Source organism: Hevea brasiliensis, chromosome 10 (genome assembly GCF_030052815.1).
Source record: "Hevea brasiliensis isolate MT/VB/25A 57/8 chromosome 10, ASM3005281v1, whole genome shotgun sequence".
Lineage (NCBI taxonomy): Eukaryota > Viridiplantae > Streptophyta > Magnoliopsida > Malpighiales > Euphorbiaceae > Hevea > Hevea brasiliensis.
Window position 1 is genome coordinate 56,696,882 of NC_079502.1, and position 14,604 is coordinate 56,711,485.

Consider the following 14,604-nt stretch of genomic DNA (forward strand, 5'->3'; position numbering starts at 1 on the left):
CCCAAGCATATCAACTGAAATAACATAGCCAAAGGCTATTATTTCACTGAATGGCATGGGAAAGCCATGAAACACAGAATGGCATGAAGCCATATACAGTACTGCTAACAAAACCCTATTTGCATGCCAAGCTATCCAAACCAATCTTGTTAGGTATACTAGGGCATTTTACACTTTTGAGTTTTATAATTTTTAAATTTCAAGTTTTGGTGTTACTATTCACTTCATTAGTCAATCAAAATGTTGACTTTTGCATAGACAATAGGTACATTGGTTTTAATACTCCCAACATACCACATTTTGCATTCAAAATTTGTTGGTATTGGTTGCCAATACCATTTCTAAGCTTAATGTTAATTAAACAGAATTTTCAGTTTTCATGCTTCATTTTTACTATTTCATTGATCATTTTTGCAGTAGGAATTTGCCAAAATCATCAACATGAAAGTTGTTCTTTATTTTATCTAGTTGAATTTCCTTTTTTGAATAATTCCATTTGGAGTTTTGTAGCTCAATTTATGGTCCAAAAACCACAACTGGCCGGATTAAAATTTTTTTGGACTGACCATATCTACAGTGCAGTAAACAGTGACTGCAACTCACTTGTTGGATAGGTTCTGGTTATAATTTGGTTAGGTTCATTCATGAAAGTTGTTGGTATATATCTCAGCTTGTTGCTGGTAAAATTTCAGGTCAATTGGACCTTTCTGCATTGAGTTATAGCCAAATGAACAATCACTGTTCATTTGGTCATTTTGCCCAGGCAGACTGCAGATCACACGGATTAGGGCAAGCTTTTGGTCCACTTGGTTTGGTTTTATGGGAATGGTTTCTTCACCAAATTTGTGCCATTATGTGTCTAGTTTCATTTCCAATTGGCTTTTCACCAATTGAACCTCTACAATTCAAGTTATGGCTGCCCAAACCTGCTGGACTCATGTCCAATTCTGCAGGTCACCTAGGGCAGCCACACTAAACCCAAATCCCATCACTAAACACACTTCATTTTTTATTCAAACCAAACCAAATGGTCACTAATTGACCATTTAAACCTACTTCCATCCTCACATGGTTAAAGTTCCATTTTTCAACTCCAAACCCTAACTCAAACATTACCACACATGCATTTTCACTTCATTTCATCAATCCACTTAGTAAATACATATTATGGGCAACCATGATAGTCTTTTAATTTCATTAAACTCAACACAATCAAACCCTAACCATGGCTACCAAAAATCTAGGGTTTACATACAAGTGGTATTCAACAATTTTTTTCATTGTAATTTACACTCATTCAAAGTCCTTATCATAAATTTAAAATAAAATTTGTTAGTAGTATGCCCTAGAGCATATCATTTAGTATGTATCTTGTACATATTTTCATTAATAAAAGGCATTTCCACTTTTCCATTTACATAATATATTTATGTGGAATAGAAAAGGTCCATTGATATTTTGTTAGAAATATTATTCTTAAGTTGTTAAGAATATGAGTGACAATATTTCTAGCACAAAGTATCATAAATAGGTTCACAATCGTGGATACTTCATAATAAGGACATGACTTATCCAGAAAGATTGTATTCATGTTTGTTCCCAAGTTATTTATATGAGATATAAATACGATGGAATGGTGAGTCTCATGCCATATAACAAACATGATAGGCACTTATAAATGATAAGTAGGCCGAACCAGTGACACTTATGACAAGCACATGGAGTTTATTGTCAATGTTTTGTCATACATCATATCAGTGCATATAATCTTTAGACCAGAGATAGCACAGTTATCTTGTATATAGGTAGTTTGAGTTTGATACTGCTTTCATACTTGTACTATGTATGGGTATATGGGCATGTGTTGGCTCCTACTAGTTATATATGCAGGTAGGTATTGATCAAGATGGAATCTGTTCCTCTAAGTAAATAGAGATAAAATCCTATGTTCACTTAATTGTTCTTGATGTTTCAAGTTCCTGGCCAGGACAAATAGATTTATTCAGAAAAGAGTTTCTGATGAGAAAATCTTTTTAATCAAGAACAGGAATTAAAAGAGAACATAATACTCATAGCAAATGGAGTTTGACATAAACCATGACTCCAGCTTGAGTTGGGATTTTGTAACAGAGAGATTCTAGTGCATGGTAAGATATGATTATAGGTTCATTTAAGGTAAACTTTATCACTAATTGGGTGGCCATGGCATGCTATACTAGGTGTTAACCATGGTCTATGAGGTTCATAAAATGATTTAGAGAAATCATTTATGGTAAGAAAGAGTTCTGATGATATTAAGAGTTGATATCATGTCTCATTGTCAATTAGTGATGAGCCTAATAAGTCACACACATACACAAGTTATCACCTATTTAAATATGATTTAATTAATTAATTAAAGAGTTTAATTGATTAATTAAATAGATTTGGTTTGCAATTAAATTGCAAAGTCCCTAGCATGACTTGAAACCAAATCTAGATTATTGGATGTACAGTATAAGTTAAATTTATATTTAAAGTGTTTAAATATGAATTTAATTAATGAGAAATTAATTAATAGAGATTAATTAATTAATTTATATTTGATATAAATTGATTAGAAGAAGAAAAATAATTATTTTGGGTTAAGAACTCAAAATTAAGACACAGGGGCATTTTGGTCATTTCACAGTGTGACACGTGGCATCATGAGATGGTGACATATGGGATTACACATAAGCTTATCAAATGTTTTTAATCATATAAGATGATTAAATTCAAGATTAAATATAGGTTTGACACTTGGCACAATGTGATTGGGTCACTTAAACCTAGAGCTAATCAAAGGGTGACATGTGGCAAGAGTTTAATGTGTTAACCTAGCTATTTAAGTGTTGTTATGAAAAGAAAAGCAACCAGCAGCCACTCCTCTCCTTTGTCACGCCACTTTGAGGCTTTTCATCTATTCTTCTTCATCTTTCATCAATTCAAAGAGATTATCCATCAATCTCTTGAATTAAGAACACTAGAAATTGTTTCTAGTGTCCTGTTTACATCTCTAATCTCTTAAAAGGCATAACTTGAATTTCTAATTAATAAAAAAAGCTTTAGAAGCTGTTCAAGGGCTGCCATAGGTGTTCTTGGTGTGGACAAGCTAGAGGGACAACATCTGGTGTCCTGAAGACGAATCTCAAAGGTGCAGACACACTGCAGTGCATCAAGAGGTTAGTGTAATCGTTCTTGATTTAATATAGGGTTCTAAAATTAATCTGATTAATTTTAAAATCTTAAATGGCAAATACATATCCAAAAACATTTTAAAAGAGTTTTAATATGTTGTTTATCTTTGAAATCAAATAGATAAAAATAAATTTTGTATGATGCATGTGACCCTAGGTGAAAATTTTTGAATTTAATGGTATAAACTTGTGTATTTCACGCTCCCGTTCCATCAATTGGTATCAGAGCCACTATATTTACCATTTAGATTGTTGATTATATGATTTAATTGTGTGATTTGATCATGAGATGATTGATCCATTGCTGGTTAGATCAAGAGGTGTGGCGGCATGCTTGATGAACTCCAACATGGCGCGCATGGCTTGTGAAGATCATGGTGTGCATGGTTGTTATTAAATTCTGCAATTGTTGCATAATGAAAGGTTCATCATATGACTAATTAAAATGTTTAATTAGGATTTTTAATCACACAATTAAATTATGATTCAAATCAGAATTTTAAAAATTATTTGAATGTGATTCAAATCTGAATTTTAAAAGTTGTTTGAATGTGATTCAAATCTGAATTTTTAAAGTTGTTTGAATCATATTTAAATCTCATTTTTTAAAATTGATTGAATAAAATTCAGATGTGATTTTTTAAAAAATGTTTGAATGTGATTCAAATCTGATTTTTTAAAAAATGTTTGAATGTGATTCAAATCTGAATTTTTAAAGTTGTTTGAATGTGATTCAAATCTGAATTTTTAAATTTGTTTGAATGAGATTCAAATCTGAATTTTTAAATTTATTTGAATCATATTCAAATATGGATTTTTAAGTTGAATATGAGATATGCAATTTAATTTAAGTATATATGTTTTATTTAATTGTTAAGTAGTGATATGCATGATGGATGATCATGGACTATAAAAGACCAATGTGATTGGATTTATTTCTTTTATGTTTCTTTGGTATTGTAAATTAATTAATTTATTTTAATTTATTTTGGGCATGTATTGTTAAGTTTGTAATAATTTTTGGGTTGTAATTTCATTTATTTAAGTTCTTATAAATTCGCCTTGGTATGCCAAGGATTACACACATACACAAGTTATCACCTATTTAAATATGATTTAATTAATTAATTAAAGAGTTTAATTGATTAATTAAATAGGTTTGGTTTGCAATTAAATTGCAAAGTCCCTAGCATGACTTGAAACCAAATCTAGATTATTGGATGTATAGTATAAGTTAAATTTATATTTAAAGTTTTTAAATATGAATTTAATTAATGAGAAATTAATTAATAGAGATTAATTAATTAATTTATATTTGATATAAATTGATTAGAAGAAGAAAAATAATTATTTTGGTTTAAGAACTCAAAATTAAGACACAGGGGCATTTTGGTCATTTCACAGTGTGACACGTGGCATCATGAGATGGTGACATATGGGATTACACATAAGCTTGCCAAATGTTTTTAATCATATAAGATGATTAAAATCAAGATTAAATATAGGTTTGACACTTGGCACAATCTGATTGAGTCACTTAAACCTAGAGCTAATCAAAGGGTGACATGTGGCAAGTGTTTAATGTGTTAACCTAGCTATTTAAGTGTTGTTATGAAAAGAAAAGCAACCAGCAGCCACTCTTCTCCTTTGTCACACCACTTTGAGGCTTTTCATCTATTCTTCTTCATCTCTCATCAATTCAAAGAGATTAGCCATCAATCTCTTGAATTAAGAACACTATAAATTATTTCTAGTGTCCTGTTTACATCTCTAATCTCTTAAAAGGCAGAACTTGAATTTCTAATTAATAGAAAAAGCTTTAGAAGCTGTTCAAGGGCTGCCATAGGTGTTCTTGGTGTGGACAAGCTAGAAGGACAACATCTGGTGTCATGAAGACGAATCTCAAAGGCGCAGACACGCTGCAGTGCATCAAGAGGTTAGTGTAATCGTTCTTGATTTCATCTAGGGTTCTAAAATTAATCTGATTAATTTTAAAATATTAAATGGCAAATACAGATCCAAAAACTTGAGTTTTTCACGCTTCTGTTCCTTCAAAATTCATGGTTAGGTCACTAACCTCAAAGGAGTGAGATTTTCCCACTTGCTAAAGCTCTTGTTTTCCTCTTCTTTTTACTCCCAAAAGAATCACCAAGGTGTAAGAGCAAGTTTTTGTGTTCTAGGTTAGGGTTTAGTTGGGTAAAAGTGGGGGAAATCAAGCTTTCAAAAGCTTGCTAATGGGTGACCATGGTGGTAGGGTGGCGGCATGAAGAAGGAGAGAGGAGGAGAGAGGAGGTTCTAATTTTTTTTTTCTTTTTCCAGCCCATTCTATCTCTTTTAAATAGATTTATGCCATGTGTCAATGTTAGATTGGGTAGGAGAGTTTTAATGACATCATGATGATGTCATAAATCTATTTTCTTTCATTTTTCTCTCCATTTCTTGTCTATTTAATTGCAATTAAATTTTTGACAATATTTATTTATATTTTATGTTATATAAATTATTTATTTAACTGTACAAGTTGGCCCAAAAATCATCTCTGAAGATGAAATGACCAAAATGCCCTTCATTTGGCTCAACGTACCAAAATTGTCTTTACCAATTGAAAAATTTTTCTAAGTATTTTCTTGACATTATAATGCCATAAGAACCTCAATGACTCTTCTCTGGAGTCCAAAAATTATTTTATAATTTTTTCTAAATTTTTTTCTTATTAATATTTGAGTTAATTTTTTTTTTGTTCCTTGCTTTAGTTTAAATATTTTTCCGAACGTTCTAGCTGTCTGGACCGACATTGGTTTGTACCGACATTGGTCACCGGAATAGTAGACTGTACGGACTAGCTAAAATGAGGATGTTACAACTCTTCCCCTATAATAAAAATTTCTTCCTCAAAATTTACCTGATGCAAACAGTTAAGGGAACTATTGCCTCATTATCTCTTCACTTTCCCAAGTTGCCTCTTCAGTGTTGTGGTGCCTCCAAAGCACTTTCACTAGTGGAATTTGTTTATTTCTCAGTTCCTTCACTTCCTAAGCTAGGATTTGTATAGGTTCTTCTGTGTATGTCAAGTCTAGTTGGATTTCAATCTCTTCCATGGAAATGACATGTGAAGGGTCTGAGCAATATCTTCTCAGCATGGAAACATGGAATACATTATGAATTTTATCCAGTTCTGGTGGTAAAGCTAGCCGATAGGCCACTGGTCCCACACGTTCAATGACTTCATATGGGCCAATGAACCTAGGGTTTTACTTACCCTTTCTCCCAAACCTCAGTACTTTCTTCCACGGTGAGACTTTGAGAAACACTTTATCGCCAACTGCATACTCTATCTCTTTTCTCTTCAAGTCGGCATGAGATTTCTGTCTATCTGAGGCAACCTTCAAGTTAGCTTTGATTATCATCACTTTCTTCTCAGTCTGTTTCACCAGGTCTGGTCCTACTAGCTTATCTTCGCCCAATTCAGTCCAACACACTGGGGTTCTACATTTCCTCCCATACAGTGCTTCATACGAAGCCATTTGAATGCTATCTTGGTAGCTATTGTTATATGCGAATTTTGCCAGTGGGAGGTATCTATCCCAACTCCCCTCAAACTCAATGACACAACTCCTTAGCATATCCTCCAGGATCTATCACATAATTCACATTGTTACTATCATTTCAATTTATTAATTGCAAAAATTTAATTAGGTCTTAGGTTTACCTGAATTACTCGTTCTGACTGTCCATCCGTCTGGGGATGAAAAACAGTGCTAAAACGGAGTTGTGTGCCCAAGGCTTCTTGCAACTTTTTCCAGAATCTTGATGTAAACCTTGGGTCTCGATCAGATATAATGGAAAGTGGGATTCCATGCAGTCTAACTATCTCACTGATATACAATTCTACTTGCTTCTCCAGTGAGTAGTCAGTCCTAACTGGCAGAAAATGTGCTGACTTCGTCAATCTATCCACTATCACCTACACTGCATCATGCTTCTTTTGGGTGAGAGGTGGACCACTAACAAAATCCACAGTGACCCGGTCGCATTTCCATTTAGGTATGCTTATAGGTTGTAGCAATCTTGATGGAACTTGATGTTTTGCTTTAACTTGCTGACATGTCAAACACTTAGTCACATAGTCAGCTATATCCCTTTTCATACCAGGCCACCAATAATGAAACTTCAAATCATTATACATTTTTGTGCTCCCTGGATGCATAGCATAACACTAGTGTGTGCTTCTTTCAGAATACTAGTCTTCAGTTCCCCATTATTTGGTACACACACTCTTCCTCTATAGTACAGACACCCATCTGCTTTCACCTCATATTCATTTTCCTTCCCCTCAGGAATTTTACCCACAATGGTCATTAGTTTTTCATCTACCCTCTGCCCATCTTGTATCTGCTGTAGCAAGGTTAGCCTCACTTGCAACTCAGCCAAAATAGCTCCATCTTGAGCTAAGGACAGATAAGCATTTAGTGATCTTAAAGTTGTGATGGACTTCCTGCTTAAAGCATCAGCAACTACATTTGCCTTCCCAGGATGATAATCTATCACACAATCATAGTCCTTTAAGAAATCAATCCATTGCCTCTGTTTAAGATTGAGCATCTTCTGGGTTGGCAAATATTTTAGACTCTTGTGGTCTATATAGATGTAGCATTTTTCACCATATAAATAATGCCTCCATATCTTTAGTGCGAAGATAATTGCTACTAACTCCAGGTCATGAGTAGGGTAGTTCTGTTCATGTGGCCTTAACTACCTGGAAGCATAGGCGACCACGTTCCCCTCTTGCATCAATACACACCCTAGCCCATTATGTGAGGCATCACTGTAGACCACAAAGTCTTTCCCCGACACTGGCTGTGTTAACACTAGTGCTTCTGTCAACATAGCCTTTAGCCTCTCAAAACTGGCTTGGCACTTGTCATTCTAGCCAAATTTCACATTCTTGTATAACAACTTAGTCATTGGAGCAGCTATAAGAGAGAACCCCTTCACAAATCTTCTGTAATACCCAGCTAACCCCAAGAAACTTCTAACTTCCGTTGTATTTCTGGGAGGCTTCCATTCCATCACTGCTTCTATCTTTTTGGGATCTACTCTAATCCCCTCAGCTGATACTATGTGTCCAAGGAAAGAGATCTCACTCATCCAGAAGTCACACTTGGACAACTTAGCATACAACTTCTTTTCTCGCAGGGTTTGCAGAACAATCCTCAAATGTTCATCATGTTCTTCCCTAGTCTTGGAATACACTAGAATATCATCAATAAAGACCACTATAAACCGATCTAAGTATGGATGGAAGATACGGTTCATAAGGTCCATAAATGCTACTGGTGCATTAGTTAACCCAAACGGCATCACTAGAAATTCATAATGCCCATATCGGGTTCTGAATGCAATTTTTGACACATCTGTATCCTTTATTCTCAACTGATGATACCCTGATCTGAGATCAATTTTTAAAAATACACCGGCTCCTTTCAACTGATCAAACAGATCGCCGATTCTGGGCAACGGATATTTGTTCTTCACAGTGACTTTGTTCAACTGCCGATAATCAATACACAATCTCAAGGTTCCATCCTTATTCTTCACAAACAGCACTGGAGCTCCCCATGGTGACATACTGGGGCATATGAACCCCTTATCAAGCAACTCTTGCAACTGAGTTTTAAACTCCCTCAATTCAGTGGGTGCCATCCTATACGGAGCAAGAGAAATGGGTGCTGTACCCGACATTACCTCAATAGCAAACTCAACTTCCCTTTCTAGTGGTAAACCAGGCAACTCTTCAGGAAATACGTCTGGGAAGTCTCTCACTGCGGGTATATCACTCAGGTTTGGCTTAGCTTGCCTAGTATCAACCACGTGTGCTAGGTAGGCTTCACAGCCTTTTCTCATCAATCTTTTTGCAACCATGGCTGAGATAACATTGGACAGGAAATCTGTCCTTTCACCAACAACAGTAATCTCATTACCCTCAGAAGTTTTCAGAGAAATCCTCTTCAATTTGCAATCAACTATTGCCTGATGATATGACAACTAGTCCATACCCAAATTCACGTCAAACTTGTGGAAGGGCAATTCAATTAGGTCTGCCGATAATTCATACCCCTGAATCCTCAACGGGCAACCCTTATACACTTTATTCACTACCACGTTGTGGCCTAGTGGATTTGTGACCAGAATGTCTTGATCACTCTCCTCTACTGGAACTCCCCTCTCTATGGGTAGTTTGATGCAAATATAGGAATGAGTGGATCCTGGATCCAACAATGCATGTACAGAAGTGTTGTAGAGGGAAAACGTACCCCTGATGACATCCGGGGCATCTTGCTCCTCCTGAGCTCTGATGGCATAGGCCCTGGCAGGTACTCTAGTATCTGGCCTCTCAACTGACTCGGATGCAGGCCTCAGTGATGGACCAGCTGCCTCAAGTTTACTGGGCTTCCTATCCCTTTATGGTGCAGGAGTAGATCTGTCAGTTTGTGTTAGAGCAACAGTAGTAGTCCTCTTCAGACAATTCTTGATCTGGTGTTATGTCGATCCACACCGTAAGCATGCACCAGTCACTCGCCAACATTCCCCCTTATGCCACTTCTGACAGTACTAACAAGCAGAAGATGCAAGGGCTGGTCCCCTAAGCACCGTCCCTGGAGAGCTGCCCAATGTTGGTGTGGACTGGCCTCTCCTAGGTGTGAACTGTGGTGCAGGCCCACGAGGCGGCCCCGACCACGTGGTGGTCCTAAACTCGAGCAGAGGACCCTTACTCTTCTTCTTTGGGAGCAGAAAATGTCTTTGGGTGACCAGACCCTCTTCTGTTGTCTTTCCCTTCTATTTTGTTCATTGATTCTGATCCTTTCCACTTTTGATGCTGCATCTACCAGTTTAGAAAAATCTGTGATCTCCATTGCTGTGATCATGACTTTGATATTGTCATTGAGCCCTTTTTCAAACCGTCTGGACCTCTCTGCCTATGTAGGGACTGTCTCCCTCCCATACCGGCTCAGTCTGATAAACTCACGCTAATACTCAGCCACTAACAACTGTCTCTGTCTCAAACCGATAAATTCCCTTCTTTGCTCTTCTAAATACACTTTGCTAATATATTTCTTCCTGAACTCTGTGAGGAAGAATTCCCAGGTAATCCGTTCTGGCTGCACCTCATTGGTTATTGTGTCCCACCACTGATATGCATCATCCTGAAGTAGGGACACAGCACCCACCAGGTTCTGCTCGGGGGTGCAATTTAGTTGTTTCAGCACTCTGATGGTTCTATCCAACCAGTTTTCTGCGGCCATGGGATCATCCTCCCTCTTCCCAAAGAATTCCACAGCCCCATGCTTTCTCAATTTCTCCAGATGAGATTTCTGTGGTGCTGGTGGTGGTTGTGGCTGTGGTTGTGGTGGTGGAATTACCCCTATCATTTGTCGGTAGAATTCAGTCATTTGCTGAAATAACGCAAAATGAGGTTAGGCAGGTGCCTCAGCTGCTGGTGGAGTAGATTCTACCCTGCCCCCAGATTCAGCCCTTGGTGGAGCACGACTCTCCACCTCTTCCTCAACTGCTCTTTGCAAAGTAAGGATCCATATCCTATTCAAAATAAGAAAACAAACAGATCTATATCAGTGTCACCTCAACACATACAAATGCAATGCAATGGTATGTACTCTATCTAGGCCCAGAAACGCCTAAACCGATGCTTTGATACCACTAAATGTGACACCCCTTACCCGTCTACAGTGTAGCTGAGCAAGTTATGCCATTTAGTATGCCGGATCATCAATTTATATTTTTATTATAATTTATCCCTTTTAATTCATTTATTTTCAATTTTGATAAACCTGAATTTATCCGCAAATTTTATAGAAAATCCGGCAGAGTGCCGGCTGTAAATAGGAAAAACAGTTCTTCTGAACCTGTTTAAAAACACTTCCAAAATAATTTCCAAATCCAAACTCCATTATACACATTCAAGTCAATCTCAAATTTCAATCTCAAATCACAATACTATTTTTAAAACTTTTCTGTTCACTTCATCACTTGAAGCATATTTACAAATAATTCTCAACATTTTATTTATCAACATACATTATGCAGAAAATCTCAATAATATGAAATTTCATATGTTTACATTAATACATAATTACAGGAGTTTATAGTTACAATCTAAACTAATACAAAATGCAAAAATACAAAAGGGCCACCTATAGTCCTAATGTCCTACCATATGCAGTGCAGATGTGAGGTGACTCTGGACCCTGGATGCAGCTCCAAGGCTCACCGTCGATGTCTCTGGCTCCCCAACTAGGTCTCCAGTACCTGCGCGTGGCAAAAGCGACGCGCTAAGCAATTCTGCTTATTGGTGACAATATAAAATAAAATAAAATAATTATGCCGAATGTATGATTTCATTTTTTTTGGGTAAACTTAATTTCTGGTATTATTTGCAGTATTATTCACTTAAAATTTAGTAAGATTTATTATCATTGCCTGAGTAAACCATACTAGTTGACTAGACTGGATAAACGGGTAAACCGACACTGGATACTAAGTACCTCGGACCATCACACCACCGGTCACATTGTGTCTCCCGGTGTGCGACAGAACAGTTAATAAGCTGTAATAATTATCAGGGTTAAAACCCAATCATATCAACTCAAATAACATAACCAAAGGCTATTATTTCATAGAATGGCATGGGAAAGCCATGAAACACAGAATGGCATGAAGCCATATGCAGTACTGCTAACAGAACCCTATTGGCATGCCAAGCTATCCAAACCAATCTTGTTAGGTATACTAGGGCATTTTACACTTTTGAGTATTACAATTTTTAAATTTCAAGTTTTGGTGTTACTATTCACTTCATTAGTCAACCAAAATATTGACTTTTGCATAGACAATAGGTACATTGGTTTCAATACACCCAACATACCACATTTTGCATTCAAAATTTGTTGGTATTGGTTGCCAATACCATTTCTAAGCTTAATGTTAATTAAGCAAAATTTTCAGTTTTCATGCTTCATGTTTTCTGTTTCATTGGTCATTTTTTGTAGTGGGAATTTGCCAAAATGATCAACATGAAAGTTGTTTCTTATTTTGTCTAGTTGAATTTCTTTTTTTGAATCACTCCATTTGGAGTTTTGTAGCTCAAGTTATGGTCCAAAAACCACAACTGGCTGGATTGAAATTTTTCTCAACTGACCATATCTATAATACAGTAAACAGTGAATGCAACTCACTTGTTGGATAGGTTATGGTCATAATTTGGGTTAGGTTCCTTCATGAAAGTTGTTGTTCTATATCTCAGCTTGTTGCTGGTAAAATTTCAGATTAATTGGACCTTTCTGCATTGAGTTATAGCCAAATAAACAATCACTATTCATTTGGTCATTTTGCCCAGGCAGACTGCAGATCACCCAGATTAGGGTAAGCTTTTAGTCCACTTGGTTTGGTTTTATGGGCATGGTTTCTTCACCAAAGTTGTGCCATTATGTGTCTAGTTTCATATCCAATTAGCCTTGCATGAATTGAACCTCTACAATTCATGTTATGGCTGCCCAAACCTGCTGGACTCATGTCTAATTCTGTAGGTCACCTAGGGTAGCCACACTAAACCCAAATCCCATCACTAAACACACTTCATTTTTTATTCAAACCAAACCAAATGGTCACTAATTGACCATAAAAACCTACTTCCATCCTCACATGGTCAAAGTTCCATTTTCCACTCCAAACCCTAACTCAAATATTACCACACATGCATTTTCACTTCATTTTATCAATCCACTTAGTAAATACATATTATTGGCAGCCATGATAGTCTTTTAATTTCATTAAACTCAACACAATAAAACCCTAACCATGGCTACCAAAAATCTAGGGTTTACATACAAGTGGTATTCAACAATTTTTTTCTTTATAATTTACACTCATTCAAAGTCCTTATCATGAATTTAAAGTAAAATTCATGGTTAGGTCACTAACCTCAAAGGAGTGAGATTTTCCCACCTGCTAAAGCTCTTCTTTTCCTCTTCTTTTTGCTCCTAAAAGAATCACCAAGGTGTAAGAGCAAGTTTTTGTGTTACTAGGTTAGGGTTTAGTTGGGTAAAAGTGGGGAAATCAAGCTTTCAAAAGCTTGCTAATGGGTGACCATGGTGGGAGGGTGGCGGCATGAAGAAGAAGGAGAGAGGAGGTTCTAATTTTTTTTCTCCTTTTCCAGCCCATTCTATCTCTTTTAAATAGAGTTATGCCATGTGTCAATGTTAGATTGGGTAGGAGAGTTTTAATGACATCATGATGATGTCATAAATCCATTTTCTTTCATTTTTCTCTCCATTTCTTATCTATTTAATTGCAATTAAATTTTTGACAATATTTGTTTATATTTTATGTTATATAAATTATTTATTTAACTGGACAAGTTGGCCCAAAAATCATTTCTAAAGATGAAATGACCAAAATGCACTCCGTTTGGTTTAACGGGCCAAAATTGTCTGTACCGATTGAAAAATTTTTCTAAGTATTTTCTTAGCATTATAATGCCATAAGAACCTCAATAACCCTTCTCTGGAGTCCCAAAAATTATTTTATAATTTTTCCTAAATTTTTTTCTTATTAATATTTGAGTTAATTTTTTTTTTCTTACTTTAGTTTAAATATTTTTCCGAACATTCTAGCTGTCCGGACCGACATTGGTCACCGGAACAGTAAACTGTATGGAGTAGCTAAAATGAGGATGTTACAGAGTCACCTTTTGGCCTTGACTTGACACCTGGGGTTCTTTCCCGGTGTTTTTTTCCACTAAAACACACAGTTTCATAGTTTTTTAGTATCATAACTTAGCATAAATCCAAAAATAAATTTAAATTCACTTTTACCTAGCTCTAATGTGCTAAACTTGACGTTCTTTAAAATTTGTGTTTTGAGGTTACTATTCACTATACTATTTAAGTCAATTTGTTGACTTTCTAAGGCTTAATAGGTATGAGAATTCCAACTTCACCCACATACCACATTTTGATTGCTAAATTTGTTGGTTTTGGTTGTTTACTCAAAATCTAAGTCTTTTAGGCAAATTTGCAATTTTTCAGTTTTGGTGTCTTATGTTGCACTGTTCCATTGGTCATTTTTCTGTTAGAATTTGGCAAAACTTTCTTTATAGAAAATGTTTCCTATTGTCTTAAATTTATTCTCCTTTTTAAATCACTCCAATTGGAGTTTTGTAGCTCAATTTATAGCCATTTGAATCATGGCTGCCGGATTGGACTTAACCCAGATTTCTGGGCACCAAACTGGTTTTGGCAGTTTCAGGTCGCCAAATTTGGGTGGCCAAATGACTTGGTTAAGGGCATAATTTGGGTTTGTGTTCTTCATG